Source organism: Schistocerca gregaria, chromosome X, assembly GCF_023897955.1.
Source record: "Schistocerca gregaria isolate iqSchGreg1 chromosome X, iqSchGreg1.2, whole genome shotgun sequence".
Lineage (NCBI taxonomy): Eukaryota > Metazoa > Arthropoda > Insecta > Orthoptera > Acrididae > Schistocerca > Schistocerca gregaria.
The window spans coordinates 634,333,375-634,355,974 of record NC_064931.1 but is presented as its reverse complement, the minus strand read 5'-3'; the positions used below and the strand labels follow the sequence as shown (position 1 = coordinate 634,355,974).

General features: G+C 45.3%; 1 protein-coding gene across 7 annotated transcripts in view; it reads right to left on the bottom strand.

Moving 5' to 3' along the window:
- LOC126297938 (ecdysone-induced protein 74EF) overlaps positions 1–22,600 on the bottom strand; it is an 844,422-nt gene that overhangs the window by 559,718 nt on the left and 262,104 nt on the right. For 3 of the 7 annotated variants that reach the window (XM_049989257.1, XM_049989261.1, XM_049989258.1), the window contains exon 1: positions 9,588–9,721. The exons of the other annotated variants lie outside the window; for them this stretch is intronic. The gene's annotated coding sequence lies outside the window, so the exon portion shown is untranslated. Of the gene's footprint in view, positions 1–9,587; positions 9,722–22,600 lie in introns of those variants that run through there. 7 annotated transcript variants of the gene reach the window in all.

Below are 22,600 nucleotides of genomic sequence, written 5' to 3'. Positions count from 1 at the left end.
GCTGCCAAGAGATGTTTAAGGAAACTGGAAGAGGATGGGCGCAGCGAGCAGCGGCAAGTGCACACCCGGCCAAGTCGGAAGTGAGTGCAGGTACGGCCGACCCTGTGGCCAATGCCAAGCTACTGCGCCGCAAGGCCACTGACTCACAACCAGTCCGCCTGCGCTACGACAAACCGAACTGAGCTGCTCTGCGCGCCGCGCCGCTACAATTCGGTCAGCTGACACTCGCAAGAGTTGCTTTTCCCCGGTCTCCCTTACAGAAGCATCCTCCACTGTCTGCGGGTGGGCCATCTACGTCCTCGATTTGCTGTCTTCCGCTCCTCCCCGGACATCAAAGTACTATCTACATCTGGCGCTCCGCAGTATTAGACACGGCTCCGCTGTTATTTCCCATGAAACAGACTGGCTCTTGTTTCCCTGGAAGAAATGATAGTCATGCAGTGTAGTGCTCAGCTGCATTAGCGCAAGTCCCTAAATTGCGTTAGTATTCAACAACTCGGAAGAGCATGTATAGTAGCAAAAAGAGAAACAGGAAGCAATAAAAATTCTTAACATAGGTGAGGCAGAATTAATTTACATTTCAGCTGGAGCTTAATGGTTATAATACAGACGTTGAAGTGCACTAATTCATCTAATCAGTTCCTCTACAGCACACGACCAGAATCCATGCGTACCTTCGATCAGTGTTGAGATCATCAAGCCTCTACAAGTGAGCCACGGAGGAGGACATGCCTGTTTTGAACAATAAACTTTTTCTGTGGATAACCTCGAGTAACGTAACGTAACGCATAGAACATTGCGCTGCGAGGCTGAGAGGTAATCCACAAGCGGATCGAATCAGCGAGTCGGATTAATAGTCGTTAGTCTGGTACATTGACCAGTGTGTGTGTGTGTGGCGTTTCCCACTTCCGTATATGGGAATGCTGGGCTGGTTCTCCAATGCGATTTACGAATGTGACACCGAAACAGAACACGGAAACAAACAGGACAGAATTTACCTTAACTATATACAAATTCTGTACAAGACATTCAGAATGTGTTCCAGCCACAAACAATAATGTCAAGTCAACTGTGCGCAAAAATTCGCTAGCCTTTGACCCTGAAAAGCGGGATAACGCCTGGAAAAAAAAGTGCAGTGCAACTGACACGTCTATTTTACAAGACGGGCTCACAGCAGGTTGTAGCGTATTTTCTCAACCTCAGCGCAAAAAATGGTTCAAATGGCTCTGAGCACTATGGGACTCAACTGCTGTGGTCATCAGTCCCCTAGAACTTAGAACTACTTAAACCTAACTAACCTAAGGACATCACACACATCCATGCCCGAGGCAGGATTCGAACCTGCGACCGTAGCAGTCGCACGGTTCCGAACTGCGCGCCTAGAACCGCGAGACCACCGCGGCCGGCCAACCTCAGCGCACTTCAAGTCAAAGAACAGAGAGGAGCAATGATGACCGTGCTTAACAAAGAGGTACGTGAGGAACATTTCTTCCTCATATAATTTCCAATAGTGGGATTCGATCTCTTAGCACAGGCTGCGGAGTAATGGCACTTAAGTCGGTGCAGGGCACATCTGCCAAGTAATCTTTCTTCTAGTATCAAGCAAAGGGGCACAGTGATAGAAAATGGCCTCATATTATAGAGAAAGTGCTCTCTAATTCCAATCCAGCCAGCCTGTTCAGATCTGTCATGTTTCCCAAAATCACTCCACAAGGATCTTTTTGTCGAGGTCATATATATCTTTTTCGGTCCAACTGAGCTACTCGTCCTCCTACGATTTGGTCGTTCTAGATGCAGAGTTTAGTTCAAACAGAAAGAGAGAGCGTTATTTCAGGGTATTTATACAATTATGAGCCGACTTGAGACTCTCGTAGGTCGATTCGCATAAAAAAAAATTCATGGAAGGAGAAAGCTGTCGGTGTCAAGTAGATGCATTTGGAAGAGTTGACTCGGGTTTGGGCTACTATACCGAGTATCTCTCCTATGGGTTGTCAGGGCATTTTCTCCGGTGTGTTTCGGCAAATATCTGCAGTTTTATTTTTGTAACGGGCAACGGCCTTGCCGCAGTGGATACACCGGTTGCCGTCAGATCATCGAAGTTAAGCGCTGTCGGGCGTGGCCGGCACTTGGATGGGTGACCATCCCCGCCGCATGTGCTGTTGCCAGTTTTCGGGGTGCACTCAGCCTCGTGATTCCAACTGAGGAGCTATTCGACCGAATAGTAGCGGCCCCAGTCACAGAAAACCATCATAACGACCGGGAGAGCGGTGTGCTCACCACACGCCCCTCCTGTCCGCATCCTCAGCTTAGGATGACACGGCGGTCGGATGGTGCCGATGGGCCTGCAGACGGAGTGCTTTTTTTTGTAACGCGCAGCTGGAGTCAGCCCAAACAAATTATGCTCATACGTCGTTCATACGACGCCCAGAGCGGACGGAATGCTTCGGTTCATTTCCCGATTTACGCAAAATTATTTTTCAATCGGAATTTTCCGTCCTCATCCGATAGACTGTTACCAGGTTAGTCTATTGTGATATTTGTTTTACCGATATGTATTAACATGAACAGTAAAACGTGAAGAATAACGAGTACTCCAGCAGCGACTGACCAGCGTGTTAATGCATGCCGGCAGCGGTCAGCATGAGCCAGGCCGGTGCTATCGATGCTGGAGTACTCGTTATTCATCGCGTTACAGTGTCCATGCTAATACATATCGATAAAACAAATATCGCACCGGACTAATTTGGGACCGCATGTCGAATGGGCATGTAAAATTACTAAAACTCCACTTTAAAAGTCATATAGTTTGCAACAAGAAACAAAGCGACGCGATCGACAATATTTGTTTGGGCTGACTCCAGCTACACGTTGCAAAAACAGACTGCAAATATCTGCCGAAACACCAGAGAAAACTCGCTTGACGACTCTTACGAGACACCCTGCATAATATTTTCTTTCTACGACCAGAATGTTCTACTGCTCCCCATCTCTTGCGTTTCAGGTGTGGGATTTTGCTTACACAATGCCGAAATTTTTTGTGAGAAAGTACGATACTATGCGACAAAAAGCTCACTTGATTAACAACCCAAAATGACATGCACGAAACTTGCGCGGAGTCTCAAGCCGAAGAAAGTCGAAATAACGGTTGCTAGGTTTGCGCATGTGGCATCTGCTACAGCAGTTAACTATGAATAAAACACGATTGACGCTGCTACTGAAAACAGGGGCAGATCTGCTGTGGTGAAATAGAATACTGCCATTTTTTTCCAAGCACTCCCCTGCACAGCACGTGTGTGCGTGCAAAATTGGTTCAAATGGCTCTGAGCAATGTGGGACTTAACATCTGAGGTCATCAGTCCCCTAGAACTTACAACTACTTAAACCTAACTAACCTAAGGACATCACACACATCCGTGCCCGAGGCAGGATTCGAACCTGCGACCGTAGCAGTTGCGAGGTTCCGGACTGAAGCGCCTAGAACCGCTCGACCACATCGGCCGGCTTGTATGCGTGCAAATCTAGTTATTATAACGTACCATCTAAAAAGAAGAAATTAAATAACAAGGGTTACTTTCCAATTGTTACGATAATTATACTAAATACTGAGGAATGAGTTAGTCACCTGGAATGGTACCGGCTAGAAAAATACATGTATTCGTATATCTGAGTTCGACGCCTGTATGTAAATTCTGCGAACAAGGCCTTCTGTATTACGTCAGTTTCCGTCAAAAGGGCAGACAATTGAGCAAATAAATAGAAACTGTTGGAATCAGGTTACAACGCAACTACAAGGGGAAACGTAGAAATGCAGACACTCAATAGCAGATAGCATAGCGAACGCATTCGAAGAACTGCAGCACTGATGTTACAAAGAACCATTTGGTCTGCGTGGGACTTGAAATACGAGGAAGAGCTTCGCGGCTGTTATAGATGAAAGAAAGGGAGTGCGCTACAGTGCATGCGACTGTGGAGTCGCATGTGTTCCCGTAACGAAGGGGCCGATTGTGAGTTGCGGAAGTGGAACTATTGTAATTTCCAGTGGGCAAAACTGTCCACGTCGCGTAGTTCGCTCAGCCGCGAAGAAATGATTCACAAGGGCATCATATGTCGTGCTACCGACTCCTCATTGCCACACTCGCGCTGACTAACGTCGATTCGTGCTCGCCGGCTCCGCCTGCTATCGGCCAAGTGCACGCACGCCCATTTAACTCGTGACACAGACTGACTTTTGCTGTCCTTAAATCAAGGATAAAGGAACAGAAAAATTGACCTTCGCCGGTAGTCGAAACGCATAGGAGCACCATAATAATCTTGGATAGTGCCACTGTTTGCAGGTGAACAAACGCTTTTGCATCGTATTACAACCTGTGATGTATAATGGTCCGTGCTCGTGGTCTCGCGATAGCGTCTCACTTCCCGAGCACGTGGTCCCGGGTTCGATTCCCGCCGGGATTTTCACCTGCTCAGAGATGACAGTGTTGTTGTGTCGTCTTCATTATCATCATTCATCCCCATTACGGTTGGAGGAAGGCAACAGCAAGCCACCACGATTAGGACCTTGCCTAGTACGGCGATGCGGGTCTCCCACATCGTACCTCTTCGCTCTTTCAAGTAGCATGGGACTTCATTTCAATGCGTCTGCCCGCAGGAGTGGCCGAGCGGTTATAGGCGCTACATGCTGGAACCGCGCGACCGCTACGGTCGCAGGTTCGAATCCTGCCTCGGGCATGGATGTGTGTGATGTCCTTAGGTTAGTTAGGTTTAAGTAGTTCTAAGTTCTAGGGGCCTGATGACCTCAACAGTTAAGTCCCATAGTGCTAAGAGCCATTTGAACAATTTTTTTTTTCAATGTGTCTCCAGTCAATGATTCTTAGCGAACAACGGAATCCCGTAGAACCGCTTTGTTGTCCGTCTGTTAAGGTACATTTTACTCAGGAACAAGCTGAGGTACCAGGCTGAAATTTCTGACAATCACTTATTTCCACGGTTCCTTTGCGTTGTATTAATTTAAGCTTCTAAATCAATGCAATCATTTATGTCACATATTTTAATACTCGCAAACACACTTATCAAAACCTATAGATGAACTATATACACACAAGTTTCTGCGGAACCCTAGGAGCGTGAGTGCTACTCGCACTTGTCCAGCAATTTTTCTCCTCAGTCCGATAGCTGGTGGACTCACACATACCTCCGGCCTTCTTGATGCTCCCCTAATGTCTGCCAGCTATAAAATCATCCATGTACCCCCGCATCGATTGGTTAGTGTACTGGACTCGCATTCGGGAGGACGACGGTTCGAATCCGTGCCCGGCCATCCAGATTTAGGAATTCCGTGATTTCCCTAAATCGTTCCACGTAAATTCTGGGATCATTTCTTTGAAAGGGCATGGCCACTTTCCTTCCCCATCCTTGAAACATTCAGAGCTCTTGCTCTGTCTCTAATGACCTCCATGTCGACGGAGCGTTAAACCCTAATCTTGCCGCGCGTAGTTGCCGCGCGGTTGGAGGCGCCATGTCATGGATTGCTCGTCCCCTCCCGCCGGAGGTTAGAGTCCTCCGTCAGGCATGAATGTGTGTGTTGTCCTTAGCTTAAGTTAGTGTAAGTAGTGTGCAAGTCTAGGGACCGATGACCTCAGCAGTTTGGTCCCTTAGGAATTCACACACATTTAAACATTTTAAAACCTAATCTTCCTTCCTTCCTTCCTGTGTCTATCATCCTCACTGTCTTTGTCCCCTGCCTCGTTCCGTGGACCAGAATAGTTAACTGGCGCGAAAGGCGGATTAGGTGGTTAACCATGTCATTTCTGCTAGCAGTGAACGTTTTCAGTAATCTCCTTGTACCTGGTACTCTTCTCAGCACTTCTTTCTGTCATGCCACGGTATTTTCAGAATTCTCCTCCAGCATCACATTTCGAAACCTTGCATTCTTTTCTTTTCCAGTTGCGCGGGGTAGCCGCGCGGTCTTGGTCACCTTGCCACGGTTCACGCGGGTCCTCTCTCCCCCCCCCCCCCCCCTCCCGTCGGAGGTTCGAGTCCTCCCTCGGGCATGGGTGTGTGTGTGTTGACCTTAGTGCAAGTTAGTTTGAGTTAGGTTAAGTAGTGTGTGAGCCTAGGGACCGATGATCTCAGCAGTTTGTTCCCATAGGAACTTATCACAAATTTCCAAAATTTTCCTTTCCGGCTGGAAGCCTTCCACATTTCTGGCCCATCCACGCAGCTCTATAAGAATAATTTCCTGGCAGACAACAATCTTTGGTTAAAACCACGCACAGAAAACTTTACAGCCTACGCTTTGGAATACAACCGCCCAGTTAATACCGCTCGCTCGGGTGTGAGGAGCGAAGAGAGAACGTGACCACCTCCGAAAGTAAACAGCGGCACACGCCGGTCACACACAGATTCGTTGGCGCGCACTGTTTATATCGTCTCTCCCGACAGCAACCCATTTTGTTTACTACAGTAATTTATTATGCTCAGTTAGTATATTATGCAAATATGTGCGTTACACTTGACTGTACAGTTAAGCGACAAAATGTCAATAAATAATCAACCAAACAAACGCACGGAGGCAAATATAAGATACCAAGATATCGTATATTCCGAAACACTTTTCTTATTTGTGTAGGCAAAGACTGAGATGATCTTAAGTCCAATCTTACCTTCTCTGGAGAACAGGTGGCGCGTAATGAAACAGGGAACTAGCATTCCACCGAACCCGCACTCATGTAGTTACCAGGTGAGAGTGATTCAGATTACATAGTACTTCTAAACTACTCTAGATGATCACACTAAGATGATGTCTTTTTACAGGGTCATGACAGATAACGTATTACAACTTTGTGGAAAAAGCTGAGCTTCTGGTCAAATGTAGATAGGAGCTTAACAAACGACGATCTTTCTGCCTCCGCCTCTCCAAATCTCAAAGATACACTCAACTATTCATATGTGTCTAAGGAAATTTTCAGTTCAAAGAAGTTAAAACATTAAATACAGAAAGTAAACTGTGCTTTCCTTCCCAAAAGAAATGTGCATCAAATCTCACATACGGTAATACAAACTACACATAAATTTCTCTCTCTCTCTCTCTCTCTCTCTCTCTCTCTCTCTCTCTCTCTCTCTCTGTCTCTCACACACACACACACACACACACACACACACACACACACACACACAAACACACAAACACACAAACCTCGGAGTGGATTTAGATGTGCCATGTATGTATATGTCTTCTAGAATGAAATGCTTTCAAAATGTTGGATTCTAGCCTGGAGCTTGGTGTGCAGTATACCCTGTGCGTATTTTGCGTCTTTACAATTGTTAACAGAGACATTCACAAAAATTCTTACAACCTGGCTGTACTACTAAGTTGCGAAGGCCAAATTTAGTTTTGAAAATAAGGTTTAGTCGGCTTTCAGTCCCTCAGTAAGCCTCTATGTCCTTTCCGCAGAGTAACGTAAGATCCTTGACGTTTCGGCAGATAGTGCACAGTCAAATGATATTTTTCGAATGGGAAACTTATTGTATACAGTATTATCGAATTCAGTCGCAAGCTTTGTAAAATAATTCGTACTCAGTGTAACACAATAGTATAAGATTCTCAGTCCTTTTTTCTAAAAGGAAATGCGAAGCTGATATCAGCCATTCTAGATTCATCTCTGTATCTATGAGTATCGTCAACAAATTGGAATATATCAACGGTAGGGCTATGTTACGAATATTTAGCAGCTGTCGCTGGGCGAGCAGTAACGTGTATAAATTTCCTGATAGCGACGATGAACAGCTCAAGGCATCAGGTGCGAAATGTCTGCCACAAAACTATTAATATTTAATTGAAATTACGCAGATCAATCACGTTACATTGCTTACACGTTCACGACAATAACACAACAATAAAAATGCGTTAAATAGTATTACTCTAAGAGGCAATCGCCTTAAACCGCCATATTATGTTCACTGAGGTGTCAAAAGTACTTATCGTGAAAAACCGTTGTGCCATACACCTTGCGAGGTCAGAGAACTGCACTGAGTTTACATTGCTGAGTCATCGCCAGCGCAGGTGCCACATTTTACGTGCTGTTACCTTGAAGATATGCTTCCCACCCGTTTTTAAATACAACTTCACATTTGACACACTGTACGACTTGGTGACATGAGATCGTTTTGCGCTACTCCAATTCTTCGTATTGGACGAAGACTGCAAGCAGTACCACATTGTTTACTAATTAGGGATGCAACATCTTTGGAATATGAATGATCTGAATAGTACAATCTACTTTCTTTCAAACGGTAAACGGTGGACAAACATCTCAATGGTCGCGTCCACAACAGTTTTACTGTATTTGAGCTTCACCGATAAATTGTAAATTACTTCCCTCATAAATAAAAAAAAAAGTAGTAGCAACAATGCTTGGCTCTGCTTCCCAAAGAACCATCTGATAACTCTTCCTTTCCTACGCGTTAGTGTTATGAGGTACGTCGTTCTCTACCAGAGCCCGATTTAAAATATTTGTTGATGGACTCTTGCATATGATTAGCTGCGGGAAGTTCACTGCTCTGTCAGACCGATCACTATTAAGCTTACTCACGAAAGGACGCAATCCTACTGCCTTATCTGCAGCATTTGATCAGGCGGAACTTCAGAGGATCATCGAGTAGCTGCATACAGTATCCGCTGCACATTATTCAAGCACACGGAAGCTTACGATGGTGTAGGAAATGGTTGAGAGCTGTACTTTGTTCCTAGGCGTTTGGAAACTTCCGGACAGCGATGAAACAATTCGGCGGGAGATGCAGAAATTGGGCAGCTTTCGCAGAAGCCAGACTCTAATATAGAAGCCAAGATCCACATCTGCGCGTCGCGTCTCGTTTGTCAATGTTGCACAAGGGCTGGCTATTGCAACGTTGGAAGAACCTTGGCGATCAAGGTCTGCTAGCTATTTGTCTAGCCGCGCGTCTATGCACCAGGCTGCACTCCACTCACTTCCCAAGGATCGCGCTAGTTTAGTTCCTAACTTCGTCGCCCTTACCACTGTTCACACCAGACAAGTCTTATAAGTAACAGTGCTGTGAAAGTTTCCGAGATTCTAACGATGAATTTTTGATTGTTGTGATACTATCTTCTTATTTTTTATTTTTTTTTGTTCATAGGTATAAAAACTTCGTGTGGTGCCCATTCTATAAATTTTCTTGTACGGGCTCACATTCTTTTAATTTTAAAATCACAACAAAATATAAAATGTTATTCTCACTTATGTAAATCATAAGACACACTGTCGGAGATGTAGTCGGAACATTTTCTTTCTTGTTGCACTGAATCGATCTACTCTTTTGTCGTCTTTGGCTCAATCAATTTTGTTCAAAGACTATTAGAGTGGGGAGAAAATGCAAAAGTCTCCAAGTGTAGCTCTCAAACGATGACAGCAAACACACACATTTGAAAGCGACGTATCGAGTACTTCCACTATCGGAACCCGCGGTCGCACGTGTCTTCTGCTTTGACAACACACAACACTCGCACGGCAAAACAGTTTAACAACACTCAAAAAAGGAGCGCAAGTGCGCACGACGATTGCACTGCTTACCTGCCAGTTGCGGGCAGACGCGACGACGGTAATCCATGAACGTAATCCATGAACAAGAACGGGAGGGACACGGCACAACACACGCTCAGCGCTCTACGCTCCGCACACAGCCGCAGTCGGCATTGAAATGGAGTTCACTTTCCCGCTCGGCGGTGCGCGCGCAGGAGTGGGGGTTCCCCTCGGCTGCCCTCATTCGGCGGCGACAGCAGCGTCGGCGGCGGCGGGCAGAGAAACTGAGTAGAAAAAACTCCTACCGCCACTCCGCGCCGCCCAATGCGTCGGGTCACGTCGCCTGCTTATCTGCGCTATCACGCGGCGCCTCGGCCGCTTCGGCTTGATCTGGCCGCCAGAGCCTGCGCGCTCCCGCAGGTCAGTTGTTATCTCTGGCACTGCGCGTGCGCCGAAGTCTGCGATCGGCCGCTGCCCACGCCACGCGGTTCGCGGTCGCTTCCCGTCACAGCCCCGAAGTCTCCAAGACGTGCGGCTGCACCGTTCCTCACAAGCGACTTCTAATCAAGCTGCGGGCTTATGGGGTATCGTCTCAGTTGTGCGACTGGATTCGTGATTTCCTGTCAGGAAGGTCGCAGTTCGTAGTAATAGACGGCAAATCATCGAGTAAAACTGAAGCAATATCAGGTGTTCCCCAGGGAAGCGTCCTGGGACCTCTGCTGTTCCTGATCTATATAAATGACCTGGGTGACAATCTGAGCAGTTCTCTTAGGTTGTTCGCAGATGATGCTGTAATTTACCGTCTAGGAAGGTCATCCGAAGACCAGTATCAGTTGCAAAGCGATTTAGAAAAGATTTCTGTATGGCGTGGTAGGTGGCAGTTGACGCTATATAACAAAAAGTGTGAGGTGATCCACACGAGTTCCAAAAGAAATCCGTTGGAATTCGATTACTCGACAAATAGTACAATTTTCAAAGCTGTCAATTCAACTAAGTACCTGGGTGTCAAAATTACGAACAACTTCAGTTGGAAAGACCACATAGATAATATTGTGGGGAAAGCGAGCCAAAGGTTGCGTTTCATTGGCAGGACACTTAGAAGATGCAACAAGTCCACTAAAGAGACAGCTTACACTACACTCGTTCGTCCTCTGTTAGAATATTGCTGCGCGGTGTGGGATCCTTACTAGGTGGGATTGACAGAGGAAATCGAAAGGGTGCAAAAAAGGGCAGCTCGTTTTGTACTATCATGTAATAGGGGAGAGAGTGTGGCAGATATGATACGAGAGTTGGGATGGAAGTTATTAAAGCAAAGAGGTTTTTCGTCGCGGCGAGATCTATTTACGAAATTTCATTCACCAACTTTCTCTTCCGAATGCAAAAATATTTTGTTGAGCCCATCCTACATAGCCAGGAATGATTATCAAAATAAAACAAGAGAAATCAGAGCTCGAACAGAAAGGTTTAGGTGTTCGTTTTTCCCGCGCGCTGTTCGGGAGTGGAATGGTAGAGAGATAGTATGATTGTGGTTCGATGAACCCTCTGCCAAGCACTTAAATGTGAATTGCAGAGTAGTCATGTAGATGTAGATAAAACCTTTCGCTTATACGAAGATTGGGGAATGGACCAATAGCTGACTAATAACTCGGTTTTATATCACATTTCTCGACTGTAGTCCTGTTTCCTCAAGAGTCAATCAAACTGGCTCTGACAAGTAAAACTATTCAAATCCCACAGGGACGCTGGTAAATCTGTCTGCCTCAAAATTGTTCAGCATGCCTGTAACCCGGTTTTTGTGGGAAATAAATCTCCTCACGTGTTAACAGAGTTTGTCAAAACGACTTCTTGCTAACAAATTGAAAGTATTTGACTCTAAATTATTTAAGACGAAGCATAAATAGCAAATGGAGTGTTTAAATCGAAACAGCCGAATACTGTCCATAACAGAGCTATAAACTTGCATCTTAATTTTCAGTCAGCCATTGTGGCAAGAAAAACATGTAATGCAGGAATATGGATTTAAAATGTAAACATTCACGGCTGAAAATGTCACACTCATTAAAATATTTTGGGCTATAACGCCGTGGGCGAATGAATTACTCGCATGAAACCTATGTTTCGTCTCCATCTGCGGAGAATATTTTCAAGCGGATTGTAACTTCTGGGAATCTTATTAAAGCATTTCGTATTATTATGGCGTGTTCGAACGACGTTTTCGCGGAAACCAAGTAAATTCCGTTTCCATATTGTTGTTAGATAGCACTTTCGGTACATAAATTATATTGCCTTATCTTATTAATGTTGTTGTCTTTGCATCTGATCAAACGTGTAATGTACAGTATCTCAAAATACGCGCTTGTGGGTTACCCTGTGGGAGAGGGCACACGGTAAAATTTGTTTCCATTATTCAAACGCGATCTAATGGAAAGGAGTGCTAACCCACATGAGCGTATTTTGAGATCCCGTACGTTATATGTTTGATTAGATTCAAAGACAAATAAATACATAAATCCTCCGACCCTGTGGCCATGATGCAGCAACTGTGACATATTTTCAGTAGCAAAAAACAGTCTAGGTTACAAAAATAGTATAAGCTTTACTGACGCGTTTCGTCTTTTTGAGTCATCTTCAGAAATCGTATAGATACTGCGGGTAACGCTTTAGTCATAAGCAGTCGAAATTCTGCTGTGCATCTTCGGCATAGCTGCATGTCTTCGCCGAAGGTGCACACGAAAATATCGGCTTCTTATGATTAATGCGTTAGTTGCAGTTTCTATACGATTTCTGAAGATGCCTCAAAAAGACGAAACGCATCAACAAAGGTTACGTTATTTTCGCAGCCTGGGCTGTTGTTTCCTACTGGGAACATAAGTACGAATAGAAGAAATAATTAATATAACAGACAGTTTTTTCTACCGATACATAGGGAACTGCCACCTAAGACCATGTGGTACATTCGAAAACATAGCAAATGAAGCGGTCAGTCAAATGCTTACACAATTGAAGTCAGCATTTTTTTCCGCCAACCCCTTCTATTGGCCGTTGTCGATTGCCGTTGTCCTCTATTGTTATCGGTCCCCGATGGACGACTAGTATACTTCTCTTCCAACACTGGAATCCGAATGTCATTCATTTTCCCTCCCTCCTTCTTCCAGTTATATTTATTTTCTTGTTTAACAGTCTTTATCGCCTCTGTGTATAGCCTCTCGTAGCATCCGTAGCAACCAGTGTGAATGGGAAGTTCAAAGAAGGTACAATTTCACTTGATGATACCCTCTGCAGGTGGGGACGAAACTTTGGTTCCCGCGAAAACGTCGTTCGAACACGCCATAATAATGCGAAATGCTTTAATAACTGTTATCTCTATGAATTTCAGCTGAGAAGACAACATTTTCACTCCAAACAAAGTTGTAAAAATGTAAATCCATACTTCCATAATAATGGTTCAAATGGCTCTGAGCACTATGGGACTTAACTTCTGAGGTCATCAGTCTCCTAGAGCTTAGAATTACTTAAACCTAACTAACCTAACGACATCACACACATCCATGCCCGAGGCAGGATTCGAACCTGCGACCGTAGCGGTCACGCGGTTCCAGACTGTAGCGCCTAGAACCGCTCGGCCACTCCGGCCGGCTCCATATCATAAACGTGAATGTGTGTCTGTCTGTCGCCTTTTGACGACCAAACCACTGAAACGATTATGATGGATGTTGATGTCAAGAAAAAGACCCCTAAGAGAGAGAAGTAGGGAATGGAATAGTGGGGCAGACTTCTTTAAAAATCAGTGAACATAAACCACGATAAAAGTTATTAAATTAGTTGTATGATGTATACGTCGCATAATGTGTAGTTAGTTCAATAGAGCGATGCATAGATGCATGCTCCTGACCACGTCTCAATGCACGCACCGCTCGCAAGCTGACATCATTGCACGTACAGTAGCTTACTTACTCACCATCACTCATCATAACAAAACTAATGCTACGCGAGCGCAGCCGCGGGTAAAAGCTAGTATTTATGTACACTAATCCGGTCTTGGAAACTGACATACGGCCGGGAGAGCGGTGTGCTGACCATATGCCCCTCTATATCCGCATCCAGAGACGCTTGTGGGCTGTGGATGACACGGCGGCCGGTCGGTACCATTGGGCCTTCATGGCCTGTTCGGGAGGACTTTAGTTTTTTTTTTAATATGCACTGAGGTGGCAAAAGTCATGAGATACCTCATAACAACTAGTCGGACCTTTTGCCTGCCGTAGTGCAGCAACTCGACGTGGAATGGACTCAAGAAATCGTTGGAAGTCCCTAGCACAAATTTTGAGCCCTGTTGCCTCCATAGCTGTCCATAATTGCGAAAGTGTTGCTGGTGCAGAATTTTGTGCACGAACTGATCTCTCGATTATCTCCCATAAATGTTCCACGGGATTTGGGTGGCCAAATCATTCGGCGGAATTGTCCAGAATGTTCTTCAAACCTATCGCGAACAGTTATTGCCCGATGACATGGCGCATCATTGTCTGAGAACGTGAAGTCCATGACTGGCTGCAAATGGCCTCCGAGTAGTCTAACGTACACATTTACAGTCACTGACCTGTTCATCTGGACTACAGGACCCCGTCGTTTCCATGTAAACACAGCCCATACCATTATGGAGCTGTCACCAGCTTGCACAGTGCCTTGTTGACAACCTGGATTCATGACTTGGCGGGGTCTGAGCTACACTTGAAGCCTACCAACAGCTCTTATCGACTGAAATAGGGACTCACCTGACGAGGCCACGGTTTTGCTGTTGGCTAACGTCCAACCGATATGGTCACGAGCTTAAGAGAGGCGCTGCAGGCGATGTCATGCTGCTAGCAACGGCACTCGCGCTGGTCACCTGTTGCCATAGCCCATTAACGCCAAATTTCGCCGTAATGTCCTAACGGATACGTTAGTCGTACGTCCCTCATTAATTTGCGCGGTTCTTTTACACAGTATTGCTTGTCTGTTAGCACTGACAACTCTACCCAAACGCCGGTGGGCTTGGTCGTTAAGTGAAGACCGTTGGGCACTGAATTGTTCATACTGACAGGTAATGCCTGGAATTTGGTATTGTCGGCACATTCTTGACACTGTAGGTCTCGGGATGTTGAATTCCCTAAAGGTTTCCCAAACTGGGATGTCCCATGCTTCTAACTACCATTTCGCGTTCAAAGTTAGTTAATTCGTGTCGGGCGGCCATAATCACATCGGAAACATTTTCACATGAATCAGTTGAGTACAAATGACTGCTCCGCCAATGCCCTGCCCTTTTATACCTTGAGTAAGCGATATTACCGCCCTCTGTACATGCGCATATCGCTATCCCGTGATTTTTTGTCACCTCAGTGTACCTGAATGCGGCCTCAGAACAAAAGCAAGTCCCTCATGTTCATTGCGAAGTTCTTGAGAACTCTTGCAGACAATACTGGTCACTCATGTATCGATGGTATCTCTTAGTGACGAGCTCAGCATAGAATACAGTATAAACCAAACTACAGAACAGAACATCAGGCAGACGAAGGGTACCCAGCTTAAAATCGACATCTATGCGCGCCTCTGGACGCGATCCCGATACTCAAGGGTGAGCGGAAACGCGCCATGGCGAGTACCGACATGCAGGTATATACTTACAATATATGGACTCCTACATCCTGCTACAGTTCTCCAGACACGATGCGCAGACAAGTGACACTTTCCGGCAATATCATGTGCGGCCAAGCAGTAGAGGCATTCCGATGCGTTGTTGCTGCCTAGTTGTGTAAGTAACAAAAGCTTCTCCTTCCGTGACTCAGTGAAACATAGTAGAGACAACAGACAGGAAAAAAAATTACAAACAATACTGAACAAAAATCGTTTCTTTATCTGTAATGCAATGATTTCTTATTTCTATTTCATTTTAACGACACTCGGTATGGGGGCATGTGGATTTGTTGAAGGAGTTATCTTAGACGACACAAATGTGATAAAACACAAACTGCTTTTATCCCGTTGTTCACAAAAATAACATCAAAATTGTTAACACAATTGCACAATCGCCTTCTCCCCTTGAAGAGATTTAACAAAGCCATCTGCAACTTAAATTAGTGAGTGCACTGTTACTTTAGCCTCGCTATTCTGAACGCGATTCTAGTGGCTTAAAGAGTGTGCTACTTTGTAAGGATGTAACACATAAAGAGAGACAAACTGGCGGAACTAAGAAGCACACAAATATGTCGTAATAGACACTGTCTGCTTTGAACAACCTGCTTCCGCGCATGGAATCGCTAGCAAACGTCTGAGTTAGCATTCGAGAGTAGGCAGCCAGTTCAGATTCTGGCTGGGCACAACATTTTTTTATCACCACTGTTTGTCCGACAAGTGGAGTGGAGGTGACGGCGGTACAGTTCGTCTTTCTCCAAATTTACACTATTGCTCTAGGTTAAGTGCTGTTTTACAGAGCGAAAGTATTTGATAGCGCAGATGGTCATCTGTCCGTCAGATAAGGAAGTTAAGCCCAGTGGTGTTCACGAGTAGGGACTATATACTGATAAAGAGTCCCAGCTTCATTCTTCCCTCCACTTTCGTTGTCACCCATTAGAACAGAGTTATGGTTCGCACCAGGGCTGCTCACAACCGTTTACAGGACACACACTGTACACGCTACTCTGAAGACAAAAGAAGAAAAATGGTTCAAATGGCTCTGAGCACTATGGGACTTAACATCTGTGGTCATCAGTCCCCTAGAACTTAGAACTACTTCAACCTAACTAACCTAACTAACCTAAGGACATCACACACATCCATGCCCGAGGCAGGATTCGAACCTGCGACCGTAGCAGCCGCGCGGTTCCGGACTGAGCGCCTAGAACCGCTAGACCACTGCGGCCGGCACAAAAGAAGAGCCCTGTGTCTGCGTACAAGTACGCTACAATAAAAACCTCTCTTAAAAGGGATCAGAACAGCAGAGTTCGAAATGACCAGTGACGTAACTATAGAAACTGGCATCCATGGCAGACATCGAGTTTGTCCTCCCCCCACTGGCCCCTATATACCCCGTCTTCCCCCCCCCCCCCCCCCCTCCCTTTCCATTAATATTTATTCTCATGCTGCATTCCGTAATTGCCGACCGGTGTGGCCAGCGGTTGTAGGCGCTTCAGTCTGGAACCGCGCGACCGCCACGGTCGCAGGTTCGAATCCTGCCTCGGGCATGAGTGTGTGTGATGTCCTTAGGTTAGTTCGGCTTAAGTAGTTCTAAGTTCTAGGGGACTGATGACCTGAGCTGTTAAATCCCATAGTGCTCAGAGCCATTTGAACCATTTTTTTCCGTAATTAATTCGTTTACCGAGATCATCACGATTTCACAATGAAATAAAAAGTATACATTTCAGTCACTATTTCTTATATGATACAGTTCGAAATAGGCAACAAAACACAGTGAGAGACAGAGTAACAATCAGTGCCCCCGCCCACCTCCCAACACAGAACCGCATCCTGGAACCGCGACCGATTTAAAACTCTTCATTCAGTTCCCTTCTTCTTCTTCTTCTTCTTCTTCTTCTTTTTCTTGCCCTTCCTTTTTCACCCTTGTCTATTCCCCGTTTCTTCTGCCCTTCCTAACTTTTTTCATCTGTCTCAAAAATGCGCCTCCACGGAAACGGTGAGCACAAAACTGGATGGGATTGATAGAAGAGAGAGAGAAGATCCAACGGAGAGCAGCGCGCTTCGTTACAGGATCATTTAGTAATCGCGAAAGCGTTACGGAGATGATAGATAAACTCCAGTGGAAGACTCTGCAGGAGAGACGCTCAGTAGCTCGGTACGGGCTTTTGTTAAAGTTTCGAGAACATACCTTCACCGAAGAGTCAAGCAGTATATTGCTCCCTCCTACGTATATCTCGCGAAGAGACCATGAGGATAAAATCAGAGAGATTAGAGCCCATACAGAAGCATACCGACAATCCTTCTTTCCACGTACAATACGAGACTGGAATAGAAGGGAAAACCGATAGAGGTACTCAGGGTACCGTCCGCCACACACCGTCAGGTGGCTTGCGGAGTATGGATGTAGATGTAGATGTAGAACTAAGGACTGGGGAGACATACATCCTAAGACCACGTTTGTCATCTAGAGCTTTAGCTACTTTCGGCTATCGGTATAAGTTTGCCTTTTACACGGCCCAGTCACATTGCTGTTACCACGTAGTCATCTGACATCTAAATGGGCAAGGCTTGCGGGCTAAGGCCGCACGCATTTCCGAAAAGACGACATTCGCGTGGTGCCGTGGTTAAAGTGTAATGTACATGAGAAAATGGCACTATACAAAATCGGCCATGGTGCACTACGGGCAGTGGATGGCACGGTTGAACCACGGCTGCTGAGATGTCTACAGGCGAACAGACGTGCAACTGTTGACCAGCGACCCCCCCCCCCCCCCCTCCCTCTACACTCCCCAGATGAACCAAGCGCCTACCAACTGTGTCTCCTCAACGACTGTTCAGTGAACGTTGCTGCGTATATGCTTCCGCAGCAGCTGCCTGGTTCACGCACTCACGGTGACTGCCGTTCATTCGCGACGTAGGATGGTATTTGCAAGCCAGTACCACAACTGGACGTTCACAGGTGGCCTTTTCAGATGAATCACGTTTTGCGCTGCATCGGACAGATGGTCGTTGGCGTGTACGGCCCTGCAACAATCGTCAGAAGAACCAGGCTGGAAGAAGGGGCGTTATGCTTCGGGGAATGTTTATGTGGCATTCCCTGGGTGATCTCATCATTATGGAATTCTCAACGCATCAACATATGTATGATCTATGCTTGGGGACCATACTCAGGGTTTTGAAAGGTGGTCACATTATAGTGTCTGGACAGTTTAATAGTGTTTTTTAACTATCTTACAATGCAAACACAGATATTTCACAATTTTGCCGATGGACTGACATTTGAGTTTTGTCAGCACTATATCTCGGTTAGCTTGCCGCGGTTACTGAGTACACGTTATGTGCCAGATGTAGGCACACGGTGTACAAGGCAAAGGATGACAAGGTGGCTGGTCGACACCGCGTTGTCTTAGGGCCTGATCGCGGAGTTTAGTTTCTAGCAGTACTTCCCAACGAAACATCCTGCAGAGTCCTTAGCGACGAAACAAGGCTGCAGATGAGATATTGTACTCGTGATTCAAGAAGAAGAGCTTTAGATCGCGAACGCAGCAGTGATTGTAGCGGCGTTTGCAATGAGCTGCGAGGGTGGTGCTATGGCTGTGCCAGTGCTGAGCACAGCACGGAACGCCGCGGCGCCTCAGCACTTTGGCAGCACGTAGGAGCAACGCCGTTAGGCTCGTCTGCGGCCCACATATCGCTATTTTTTTCACTTTAATGTCTAATCGACAGACTGGCCGTTACATACTACGAACTAGGTATATTTTACTGTTTTTTTACAGCGGCTTACCTTCCAGTCCACGACATGCTTGTTCAACAAGATTAGTATGGTAGAAGGTAACGATCGTAGCTTTGTTCAAGAAGCCAACCTGACATATCGTGGACCACGGAAATCTTACATCGACGTTGACCGACACAGATCTGATAAGGATACTGCAAGTATTTTGCTGACGACTCCTACGTGGAACCACTGCGGCTTTTACCAAAGTGGGGAAAAATACAGATCCATAAAATCCGGCGAAATACTAAACACTCATTTACATATTTATACGCTGAAACGCAGAAGAAACTGGTATAGACATGTGTATACAAATGCAGAGGTATGTAAACAGGCAGAATACGGCGCTGCGGTCGGCAACAGCTATATAAGGCAACAAGTGTCTGGCGCAGTTGTTAGATCGACTACTGTTGCTACAATGGCAGGTTATCAAGATGTAAGTGAGTTGGAACGTCGGCGCATAGGCGACGGAACATAGCATCTTCGAGGTAGCGATGTAGTGGGGATTTTCGCGTACGAACATTTCACGTGTGTGCCATGAATATCAAGAATCCAGTAGAACATCAAATCTCCGACATATCGCTGCAGAAGGAAAAAATATCATGGAAGAATGGGGCCAACGATGACTGAAGGGAATCGTTCAACGTGACAGAAGTGCAACCATTCCGCAAATTGCTGCAGATTTCAATGCTAAGCCATCAACAAGTGTCAGCGTGCGAACTGTTCAACGAAACACCATCGATATGGCTGTCTGAGCCAAAGGCCCACTCGTGACTGCACGACACAAAGCTTTACCCCTCGCCTGGGCCCGTCAACACCGACATTGGACTGTTGATGACTGGAAACATATTGCTGGTCGAACGAGTCCCGTTTCAAATTATATCGTGCTGATGGACGTGTACGGGTATGGAGACCATCTCATGAATCCATGGATCCCGCATGTCAGCAGGGGACTGTTCAAGCTAGTGGAGGCTCTGTGATGGTGTGGTCCGAGTGCAGTTGGAGTGATATGGGGCCCCTGATGCGTCTAGTTACGACTCTGACAGGTAACACGTATGTGAGCGTCCTGTCTGATCACCTGCATACATTTATGTCCATTGGGCATTCCGATGGACTTGGGCAGTTCCAGCAGGACAGTGCGATACCCTACACGTCCAGAATTGCTACGGAGTGGCTCCAGGAACATTCTTCTTAGTTTAACACTTCCGCTGCCCACCAAATTCTTCAGACATGAACATTATTGAGCATATCTGGAATGCGTTGCAATGTGCTGTTCAGAAGAGATCTCCACACCCTCTTACTCGTATGGATTTGTGGACAGCCCTGCAGGATTCGTGGTATCAGTTTCATCCAGCACTACTTGATACATTAGCTGAGTCCATGCCACGTCGTGTTGCGGCACTTCTGCGTGCTCTCTCGGGCCGTACATGACATTAGGCAGATGTACCTGTTTCTTTGGCTCTTCAGTGTATTTTAATTAATATACCACGCCACTAAGGGTGGTCTTTGTTGTGAAACAGCATAAGGTTATCTGAGGAAAGCTGAACTTGAACGCCATGACACAATATATCACTTGTTAATAGACCCAGTAGCGTGACAACTAATCAAAACACTGCTTGTATGTAAACACCCGCCCCCGCCCCCTCCACATCCAGCACACACCATATGTAATTTACGTGAGTCTGAAGTTCGTAAGCTTTCAGAATACCTTTTCTGTATTCGAGGACGACTAATTATGTACAAAAAATGGTTCAAATGGCTCTGAGCACTATGGGACTTAACTTCTGAGGTCATAAGTCCCCTAGAGCTTAGAACTACTTAAACGTAACGAACCTAAGGACATCACACACATCCATGCCCGAAGCAGGATTCGAACCTGCGACCGTAGCGGTTGCACCGTTCCAGACTGTAGCGCCTAGAACCGCTCGGCCACTCCGGCCGTCACCAATTATGCTCAATTATGTTAATTTATCTAGAAACGTGTGAAAATTTATTAAGGAAAGATGCAAATAGTAGAATATATGCGACGCAGCGTTGACATCAGATACCGTCACCTTTAGAAATGTAGGTGATAACGGAGCTCTGGTGTACAGTGATTAGTCAGAAAGTAGGAATTATAAATACCGCTCCATTTAGCCTATTCACAATCTTCTTTGTGGATATGAGATTTGTACATTTCGCATCTTTTGTCTTACGCTCTGCCAGATTTCATACAAACTGACTGAGAAGACTAGTGGTTTTAGTCGAGACGCGAAAGAAATAGACGCAGACGTTTGTGGAAAAGCGAACGTATTGTTTTCCGCAGATCTGAAGAAAAGGACATCTTGACATGTCCGCTTATACGGCCGTCCTCTGCGAGCCCATGGTCAACACTTGTCGTCACGGCACTAACTAGCCCTGGCGTATCGTTTTGATGTCGCCCGTGTAATGGTGTTTAAATTATTTGCACATAGAAACAATGTCACTTTCATTTACTTTTATCTTCTTAAATAACTCGAACTCAAATGTTTTCTACATGACTGTAACGAAATATTCCTTAAATTCATGCCTAGTGGAAAGTACTTCTCCTAAAATTGTCGCAGTTTGAGGTGTTTCCATAACTTTGTGAGGTATTTTGGAAAAGAGGAGGTAAGAGTGTCAAGTTAATTGAAGGTAGGGCCTAGCTCGATTGGTGGGGGATTAGATGACGATTCGACCACTATTTACCGAAGTAACCATCCCACAGCTCATTGAAAGTGCTGTAGAGAAATTTATGATATGCTAGAAGTCGTATAACTTAATCATTTTGCCTTGAAACGAATGTACTACCCTGAGACGACATTTACTAGATCACAGAAATGTAGTTCACTGTCAATACCTGGAGAAATCTTTACACTATAACGTCACTAGGAGAATTTTCTGGGGTTTCTCAGCACAGCGTAGGTTTGTTTACAAATGTTTATTTGGTACTTGCGTTTCACTCAATAGGGACGTAACGTTATAACGATCGCTTTCCTTACGTATGCGATCAGTATCCCACTAGATTTCTCTAAAAACCAGACGCTGTGAACCGTCTAGAAACTGAGTGAGGATATATATAAAGGGTCGCGTAACCTATGAAACATTTTTTTTTACATAGTTGTCTCCTGTCTGTTACTCAAGAATAAAGGGAATTAATAGTAAAACTGAAATTTTCGCTGTATAATTCAGGTCTTATCTGAAAATTGATTTGTAACGTGAAACAGAGGGATATTGTAGTAAAAATAAAGAAAAGAATACATATTTATGATATCGTGCTAGAAAACACAATTTCCTCAACAAAAAGGAAAAATAATAAAAAAGAGTGAAATAAAAATGTATCAGACATCGCTTCAATACTTCGTCGAACTTACATAAAACATGTTTCTGTTGTTCATAATCAGAATCCCCTTCTAGCGAATACGAGCCATAGACACTTACTACCACACCGGAGCAGCAGAGCTAATGCCCTTTTTCTGTTAACTCAACTTTGGATTGGATGTAATACGTCATACTCCATCGAAGAATACTTTAAAGGGTCCAAGTTTAACTTCTCATATTGTACAGACCTCGGGCATCTATTGCAGCGATGATACAATGCTTAAATTAGAAGATTTCGACTGACTCT